Source organism: Sciurus carolinensis, chromosome 7 (assembly GCF_902686445.1).
Source record: "Sciurus carolinensis chromosome 7, mSciCar1.2, whole genome shotgun sequence".
NCBI lineage: Eukaryota > Metazoa > Chordata > Mammalia > Rodentia > Sciuridae > Sciurus > Sciurus carolinensis.
Window position 1 is genome coordinate 25288992 of NC_062219.1, and position 10414 is coordinate 25299405.

Below are 10414 nucleotides of genomic sequence, written 5' to 3' on the forward strand. Positions count from 1 at the left end.
AAACTTAATAAATGAGATGACCATTGTTTTGAATCAAAACTCTTCTACATTTTAAGTGAATAAACATTTATTCAAAATTTACTAATATATTTACAGTTAAATTTTATGTAAAACTGCCCAGTCACATAGATAAAATGAATTTTTTAAAAAAAATTTTTATCATAGTGAGTGAAGACTATTATTATTCATGCTTACAATATTTACTTCTCAAATTAAGAACTGACTACATCTTGATGATCAATTACAACATTATGTAGAAAGTTTTATTACTTTATATAAATGAGATGAGTTTATTTTTCTTAGAAATGCTATAGTTATGTCTTCACTTTGAAACATTTTTAATATGTCCAGCTTTCAAAGGAATAGAATACACAGTGAAGACTGATGGATTATACAGTGACTAGCATCAATAAATTCTCACTCTCACATATCCCCCTTCTCTTCAAAGAATTCATCCATCATACTTTAGCAAAATAAAGAAAGAAAATGCAAGTGATATAACATGGACAACATTACCAAATGCAAATGTCCATTAAGAAAGAGCGGTCTTGGTCTATGCCAGCTGCTGTAACAAAATACTGTAGACTGCAGGACTTAAACAACAAGAATTATCTTTTCTCACAGAACTGGTGACTGAGAATCCAAGATCAAGCTCCCAGATGTTCAGTTGTGAAGTCTCTCTTCTAGACTTGAAGATAGACACCTTCTGTCTATAACCTAGCACAATAAAGAGAGAGAGGAAGAGAGCGGAAGCCAGTTCTTTTCGTTGCTACCAAAGTAATCTCAAGTTAAAATAGAAGAAACTATAAAGGAGAGGTATTGTTTCATGTGAGTGAGATGTTCCTTATATTTCCTTTTCTGCTGAAGGAAAATGTCGCTTTGGCAGTTCTATTGTTGCTAGCACAACCTGCAGATTTCAGTTGTTCTCAGTTCTGCCTCCTTGGTATTCACTTCATTTTTAGCACCTTTCTATCCCTGTGGCCTACACTGGCACACACAATGTCACCTAGTCCTCTATTCTTTCTCATTCATGTCACTTTGAGAAGAGCAAATGTCTCTACCTACAGTTCTCTCAGAATAATAAAGAAGTATCTTTTCCAGAAATCTTAGAAAATGTTACCCCTTGATTCCTTGCTCACATTTTGAAACTAGACCCTGAATAAATAACTCTGAACAGTGGAAGAGATTAGTAGATTATCATTATCCAATGATGTTTTTCCTCTATGGTTGAGGACAGCTTCAGTTTCCTCAGAAATATATGGGCCATAAGGGGAATGAATGACAAAACCCCAACAAAATAAGGTTATGTTTTTATCAAGAGGAAAGGGAAATGAATGCAGGAAGCCCACAAAACAGGTCAATGGTGCCTGTGCCATATACCTCTTCCTGTGCCTGGACCCTCTACAGTTGCCTTTAGAGTAACTAATAGAAAAATCATTTGCATAAATATCAAAGTCTTCAAAACTATAGAGTCAGCTATTCTCTTTCTTCCATCTAGAACCCCATCACTAAATGAGTTCATTACAAGAAGCTGCCTCTCATCCTACTCAGCATTCCAAAATCTAAGGAAAATGACCCAAAACACTGCTGAATATAATCCTTTTGATGATGTACTTCACCAGCAAATTCTTAAATAAAAATCTTAAATGTGAGTGACCTTCTCTTCCAAGTAGGACTAGATAAAGATTCATAGAGCGAGCCCCTGCACTAGTTAAATCATCTCTCACAATTCTCACCTTTCCAAAGCAATTGGTAGGTTGAAACTCCTCAGTTTTAGGTTAGGGTCTTCAAATTGAGCCCCTGAGGCAATTAGCAAGAGTCTAAATGTAAGCAATTGGTCAAAAAATGCAAACAGATGAAAAGATAGAAATTATTAACTTGGCATTAAGATGTTTATGGTTTTGGATTCCTTATGCCAAAATCATGTGACAGGGCTACACTATGTAGGAAAGGCCAACATTTTTTTTTTTTCCTTGCAGATTCACTCTATGCCTTTCTTCAGCTTGGTCTGTATTGTGGTTTCAATATGAAGTATATCCCAAAATTTCCTATGTTAATGCAGGAATGTTCAGAGGTACAATGATTAGATTGCGAGGGCTATTAGACTGTGAGAGCTGTAAACTAATCAGTCCATCATATTTTGAATGGACTAAGTAGTTGCTAACTGTAGGCAGGTAGAGCTGGAGAAACTTTGGGGTTTTATTCTTCGTCCCCATTGCGCCTCTCTCTCTCTCTCTCTCTCTCTCTCTCTCTCTCTCTCTCTCTCTCTCTCTCTCTCTCTCCTTACTAACTACAATGAGTTGAGCAACTTTCCTCCACCACGCCTTTCTGCCTCAATTGGTGTTTTAGTCAGATTATTCGTTTCTATGACCAAAAGTCTTGACAAAATCACAGGGAAGGATGAAAAGTTCATTTGTGGCTCACAGTTTCAGAGGTCTCAGTCCACAGATGTCAGACTCCATTGCTCTTGACCCAAAATGATGTAACACATCATGGCAGAGGAAAGCAGCTCAGAACACAGTGATCAGAAAGCAGAGAGAGCTCTGATCACCAGGGACAAAAAAAATATACCCCAAAGGCATGACCTACCTCTTCCAGTCACACCCTACAGTTATCACCCAGTTGATCCATTCAAGTGCATTAAGGCACTGATAGGTTAAAGCTTGCATAACCTAATCACTTCACCTCTAAGTTTTCTTGCATTATCTCAAATATGAGATTTTGGGGGGAATACCTCACATCTAAATCATAACACTCTGAGTCCAGAGCAATGGAATCAGCTGTCCATAGATCAAACCTCTGAAACCATGAACCCAAAATAAATTTTCCTCCTCTAAGTTGCTGTCAGGCAGTTTGGTCACAATGATGAAGAGCTGATTAACACAGCCTGCATACTAGGAACCCACTTGTATGGACTGCCTTTCTCATTCCTGCTTGTGTATATAGCCTTTAAAAGACACCAGCAGGAAATAAGATGAAAAGTAGAAAGGAATGCCATGGAAATTCTTTCCTCAGCTCCCCGTCTCCAGTGTCCCTTTAAGTAATCACACAGCTCTTGTTAAGAGGCATTTCCCAAAGAGCCATCCTCTCTGGCTCCAGTAACCCCTTCTTCTTCTTATCTTTCCAAACTTAGGGATGTTTTGTGCTCCCCACTAAACATAGTCCCTGGGGCTGGGCTATTGTATTCCTTAAACCATGTTTATACTTTATAACCTACTAATTAAACTCACTTCAACCTACCTGCTAGAATGTGCCAACCACTTCCTGTCAAGACCATGACTGACATCATGGTCAGCTGGGATATGAAAATAATAAGAGAAAGGATAAATTTTGCTTAACAGGAAGTGGGAATGGCTTGACCAGACTAGAGACAAATATTAAGGAAGGTGAGAAATTATATCAACAGAAGAGGACCAACTGGGACACACCTAAAACCAGAGAATTAGAGTTTGGCTTACAAGGAAAAAAGCAGGAGAAATACTTTTGAGTAGAATCAAGGAATGTTGAAAATAACATTGAATGACTTTTCTTTTGTTGTTCAGGGTAGACTGGTGATAAAAAAAAAAAAAAAAAAGACTGAAAGATTAGAACATCTAGAAGCTTCTAGGTAAGGACTGAATTAAACCTGCGAAGTAGGACTAAATATAAAAAAGTGGGTGGATGAGAAAAAAAGGAATGCATGCGATCTTTTAAATATAGAGAGTAAGGTATAAGGCGGGATGGAATATGTAGGGTAAGCACATAATTTATCATACAAACAGGACACCACAGGAAATATTTATAATTAATATTTAAGTTAAGACAAGTAGTTATATACCAGAATTTTCCCCATCAAACAGGCATGTGTAGTCTGTCTAAACAAAACATTTCAACTCTGCAAACCTGAGTTCTTTAAGCATGGATTGCTTTTTTATGGGAACCATGAAGTTGAGCAATAAGGCCAATTATGTGGGAGTGTGGGTGACACATTAAAAGGTTATTTGGGGACTTAAAGTCAGAAATTCCCAGATCAGTTAGCATTTGATGGTAAACAAGGCAAAACTAATGGTCAGTAGAGAACAATTAGATGAGAAATATAAATTGGAACCTTGTCAACATGAAGAATGAATATGCTCTAGGAAGAAGATAATTTTCCTGATAGAAATTCTCTCTCTCTCTCTTAATTATTTATGTCTGTGAATTATTTTCTCTTCCTCAATCTAAGGTCCTTAAGGGGTGTTATCTTCTGATCACCTTCTGTACACCACTAGCTTTAGTACAGTGTTGGATATCTAATAAATGTTAAGTATTTTTGGAGGTAAAGTCTTATTTTACTTAAGCCACCTAAATAGCATATCTATCACTGTGTCTCTGTCCTGCTGTGTGGTTTTGCTTTGCCTCATCCTTCACCTAAACAAATCTCACTATGACTTAATGTACACTGCCATGTAGAAATGAAGATAAGTCCAGGAATCAGTGTCTGGCCAGGGACTGAGCTATGGCAAGATTTTGATGTGTGAAAATGAGTCAGAATGCAAACTAATTATGTTGCACATAAAAGTCTTACATGTTGTCTAGGCGATTGAGTGGCAAGTTTCATTGTAGGACCAGCTAGTGTTTCATATTTAAGTGCTCTCCTTTTTCCCTTCTATTAATTTAGAGATGTTGGTAAATATTATTCCTTATTTCATTATTTTCATTTAATAAGATGATACAGGGAATTTTTCCATATACTTGTAACACTTTGATATTGCAGATCAGTTTTTGACCTCTAGCAAAGCAAGTATATCATAGCTACCTACTTAGTCACATGTTTTTAGCAATTGGTTTTTGAGATATAAGTAATATCTTCCCCATTTATTGTACTTTTTTTTTAAAAGCAGAATGCACTTTTTCATCATAAAGTCTACTCCCTGCTTCATATCCAATTGGCTCTGCGTCCAATAAATAAATATGAAATAGATCCTGATAGCTCTTTTCATTCATCACTTGGCAAAAATTGATCAAGCATTTGAAATGTTGTGAGGTAAAAAGAATAAGGTATAGATTTTGAAGGCCAAGGAATACAAAAATAAATTAATAAAACATTGTCCCCGACTTCACCGTTATAAATTTTTATGGTGACTTCCTTAAGTGATTCTTTTACCACAACATTGTATGACAGAAATGAAAATGCCTCAAATGCTATCGAATCTCTCTCCATTTCTCTCCTGCTCCTCTTTCCTCCTCATATTTAAGACATCTATTTTCAGAGTATGTCAATATTGAATATTCATTAATTTTCAAAGTCCTGGGTTTTTGCCAGTTTAGATTTAGTTGATGTTCCATTACACTGTTGAGCAGATTTCATGGCTCTCTAATCAAATTAGCTCACTTCTAAACACAAACATTTTTATAAGACACTTTCCCAAAGCAATTGTGACTTAGTTCCCATCTTATTTCTTAAATAAAAAATTGAACAGCGGGTTATTAAGTTCAGCACATCACCTGCTGTGCAAAGAGACTAGCACACAGGAGTCAGCGCCAATCTTCCTCCAGCATGTCTCACACACACTGGAGATCAGAGAGTTGTTACACTACTAATATTCAAAGCCCCTTGGATTTCAATTATACTTTATTTATTATCTTAGCTGCTCCACTGTTTGCAATGCATAGTAATCCTCTACACATTCACTGCTTCTACCTTAATGGTTGTGAAGTATTTGCTATGATGCATTTTGTCATTTAATATTAGGTTTACTATGCAAAACACAGCTAAATCTTGACAGGCCCCATAAAAACCCATCTTAAATGAACCATTATATTGTATGCTGTCAACGTAGACTAAAAAAATACAGTGCCACTCCACAAAGCTTGCAGAAGCAGCAGAAAATAGTGAGCAATGTAACTTCCAAAAAGGACCCTACAACTACATATTATAGGCTGAGAGGATTTACTGTCATTGTAAACAAAGAATCAGGATATGGGATGAAGATAACTGGGGACATTGCAGCAATTAAAATTCAGTCCACAGAAGAGTTTTTGCATTTCTAAAAGGGATTAAATTTTTAACAAGACCTGAATTTTGCCTTGTACAAGTTTAGCTAATAGAGAAATAGAACAACAGGTCCATGCTTGCTCACAAACAAGGCAAACTGAAACTCACATTGCAAAGGGAGTATAAATCCCAGACAATGGCAGTACAGGCAGTGGCGTAAATACAGGCCTAGGGGCTCTTGACAAGTGGTGTGCTCTTGATTCCTGGGGGTTGCACTTCTTTTCAAGGTTTCCAAAAACTAGGTCTGTGAACCTACTATGTTGTGATCATGCAGAACAGTAAGTTCTGGGATCGTGGTAACTGACAGGGCCCCGAAAGTGCAGAGCTGTTCTCCTATTTAGTCTATGTGTCCAAATTGCCATGAGAGTAATAAATAAACAGATCCAGTTTTCCTGTCCAGGAAATCTCCTGCTGAAATCTCCAAGCACAGTACGTGTTTTTAACAAATGTGCTGGGTGAATCAGATGTATATCCAGGCATTGAAGTCACAATTGTGCCACTTTCCAGATGTTTGGGGCCCCGCCACCTGCCAGTCATTTTATTGGTATGGCCTCTGTTCCTTACATTCCTGACCTAATGAAATGCATCTACTTACCTCTCACCACTCAGCAACCACTTTTGTGTGTAAGCATCAGTCAATAAAATATATTCTTTTAATTCTCTCCCAAACAGGATCCTAACTTCTCCCAGTAATTCAGCATCCTAAACCAGATAGGCAACAAACTGCTATATTGAAAATAAATGACTATTTTTAATATTAAGAGTTAAGTCACAGAAGTTTGACTCGGATTAGTTTTATTTCCTACAAAAATGAGTTGGTTCAAAGTTATTGATGCAGAATATATAAAAAATATAATACATATTTATGTATACTAGACTTGAAGATAATTTGTTTTCCCTAAAAAAAAAAAAAAAAAAAAAAAAAATTAAATCTAAATGAGGTAACCTATGGGAATCTAGCAATAGCATTCTGTAGAGAATGAGATAATCTTTAATGCCATGCCTAAAAATGTGAATTGTATGTAAGACATTTGTAAAGAAAGTATACAGTTCTTTATAGCAACATGACCTGGTGATGGGTGTTAGGAAAAATTAAAAATGCAAAATGCATCACCAGATGTTAGGGGCAGTTGTGGCTCGCCCATAGCTCCCAGAAAAACGCTCCCGCAGACACGAGGTCTCACACAAGGGACTTCATTCATGTGGACTGCAAACACATCCGCTCAGGAAGAAAAAAAGGGGTGAAAGAAAGAAAAATGGTGTATGGCTTCTCCCAGATACTGGAATCTCCCCAGCTGAAAGGAACCAATTGCGGAGGAGAATTCTTACAGGCTGACTGATGAACCAATAGCATGTTAGGACCATAATGTGGGAGGCAGGAAGATGGCGGTAGCATAAGCCGGAAATTCCTGTAAAGTAAGAGGCGGGCAGAGCACAGACTGACAGGTGATGGGGAGGCGGGAAATTCCTGTAATGGAAGAGGCGGTGGGAGCACAGATTGACAGGTGGTGGGGAGGTGGGAAATTCCTGTAATGGGAGGGGCGGGGAGCTTTATACCTTACAGTGGGTACATTTTAAAATGTACTTGGACTTCAATGACATGAGAATTTTTACTTTACCATATATTTATCCATCATTCAGACTTCAGAGTTGATCCTGTGTTCACCCTGAAGTTGTGTAATATTCACCACTCATGACTTTTAATGGGCTTGTTTAGAGCTGAAGATTAGATCCACTTATTTTACATTTCCAGTCTTATTTATAGCTAAATTTTAAAAGCCTTCTTGCTATTTTAATATTGATAGCTAAATATTAAAGTCTTGCTGGGTAAAATAAGAATAAGCATATTTTTAAATACATAGAAGAAAGTAAATTATTCTGATATTTTGTTCAAAAAATAATGATTTTTAGAAGAAAGGGAGAAAATCTGTATTAAAGTCTCCACAGTCCTGAGGTATTAACTGTTCTTAATAATCCAGAATCTTGATTGGTAAAGACAAAGTCTGAGAAGAAGATCATCAGAACCCAAATATAAGGAATCAAACTGATCACTAGAAAAAGGCAGGGATATTGAAAGGACTTACACTTTTATGTAAAGAGGGGTGATATGATAAGAAAATTAGGATTCTTGGTGGAAAAATAAAATTAAATTAAAAAACAACTCTACCCTCAGAATTTACATGTCAGGACTGCTATTACACTGATACAGGTTTGAATTATTATTTCTTATAAGTAATAAACTCAAGTTAAAATAATTATGTTATTCATGTATTGATAGACCCCAAGACACCTTCTATAAGAAATCATAACCAATGGTACTTCAGATGACACAAGAGATAAACCCAGCTGGATATAAAAGTTTAATACAGAAAGAACTCTGTCGACATGGGAATGAGCAGAGAGAACATATGGCCGATTTAAACAGTCAAGGAGTCTGCATATACAGCTCCCAGATAAAGATCTTGGAATAAGTATGGGCTAACTTTGGGTAAGTATTCCCCAAAGGTACATGTGTTAAAGGCTTGATCCCAGACCATGGTGCCATTGGGAGGTGGTAGAGAATTTTAGAGACAAGTCTTGCGGTAAGATCTTTAGGTTGTTAAGAGCAGGCATCAGGAGACAGTGAGCTCCAGTTCTTTCTCTTACCCTCTTTTTTGCTTTAAAGTCATGAGGTGAGCAGTCTCACTTCACTGCATGTTCTCACCACCAAGTGCTGCCTTGCTCAAAGCAATGGAGACAGTCATGGACTGAAACTCTAAAGCTGTCTGAAAAAAATAACTTTTTCCTCTTTATAAATTGAACATCTCAAGAATTTGTTAAAGTAATGACTAATACAGGAAACTGGTACCTAAAAGAGAATTCTTTGTCATTACTATATATTTGATGACGTGCAAGATTCTTTGGAATTTGTTTGTAGTAGTCAGGAAAAATTTGGAGGACAAGGCTAGAGAAAACCTCAGCTCTAAGTGGAAGTTAACAGGTGAGTCTGGTAGAGGAATAAAAGACAAAAAATGCTAATGTAAATGTGAATGGTAAAGGCTATACTGATGAAGGATCAGGTGGAAATGAAGATTTGACTGGAAATTTGACTACCAGCTATCCTTGTTACACCAAAGTAAAGAATTTGGTTGCATTTTATCTGTGCCCTGAGACTTTTGGGGAAACTAAATTCCAAAATAACCCTATTCTATTCATAAACTGAGTTGATTATCTCAGGTATTTGTTACAGTAACAGAAAGTTAACTAATATAATACATTTAAATATTTATTAAAATGAGTTAATTTAGAGCATGAAAATCAAAGAGATGTTATCATATTCCAGAAATATGTTTTAAAACAATGAAGAAGAATCTGTATAAGAGTACATAAAATGTATAAGTCAATATCTATGTGACCACCATTCAATACAATGGGTCCTCATACGGCCTTTACCAATCAAGATCTTTTTTCCCTTATCATAGCATTCACTATGTTTTAACTTATAACTATTCCTTTAATTTTACTTACTTTTCCCAAACAATACAATGTTTAGTCTTACTCATATATGATGTCTACATATACAGAATTGCACTTTAAATAAATTTATTTGGTTATTATTCATTTGGAACAATTCATTTAGTTATTTTTAGAAAATATTTGAGCAAATATTTTCTTCTTTTGCTCAAAATTATTATCTTTGAAATAAATTTATGTACACATTCATCCCTGTAATACACTCACTTTTATTATTGCTTGGTATTCCATTGTATGCACTTGCCAACCTGTTAATACTAGCATTGATAAACCCAACAATTCCAGGATTTGAAAAATAATCATTAAAAATATTTATTTAGAAATAATATTTAATAATTAAAGTAATGTTAAACAGATTTGACATTTTTTAAAAAGCTTTTAAAACTCATTAGAAAGAAACAGTAAAAGGCAAAAGCCCTAGAGTCAGAATGAATAGGTACAGCAATATCTATCCAGATATCCAGGAAAAGAGAACAGAGGTAATGGGAAATTTGTAGAACATCGTCAAGTTTTCAGCAAATGTTTTAAAAGAAAATATTTAGAATACATAAAAATCAAGTGGAATAAATCATGATTAAAACATATCAAGGAGAATAAATAGTGCCAAAAATAAAGTAATTTCAAAAAAAATGTGTCAACAAAATCTCAGAAAGAAAGAAGTAAGATAAAGCATGTCAAGAGCAGAGACATAGAGCAGATCATCTACAAGGAGGCACAAAGTAGATGGGCAGATGATGGAATAGCAACAATGGAATACACAATATGATAGAACAGTATGTTTTCTTAGAGAAAAGCAAATCAGAATTTTAAAACCAATTAATCTTTCATGTGTAGGGTAAAATAAAAAATATATTCAGATAAACACACTAGAATCTTACCAACAAG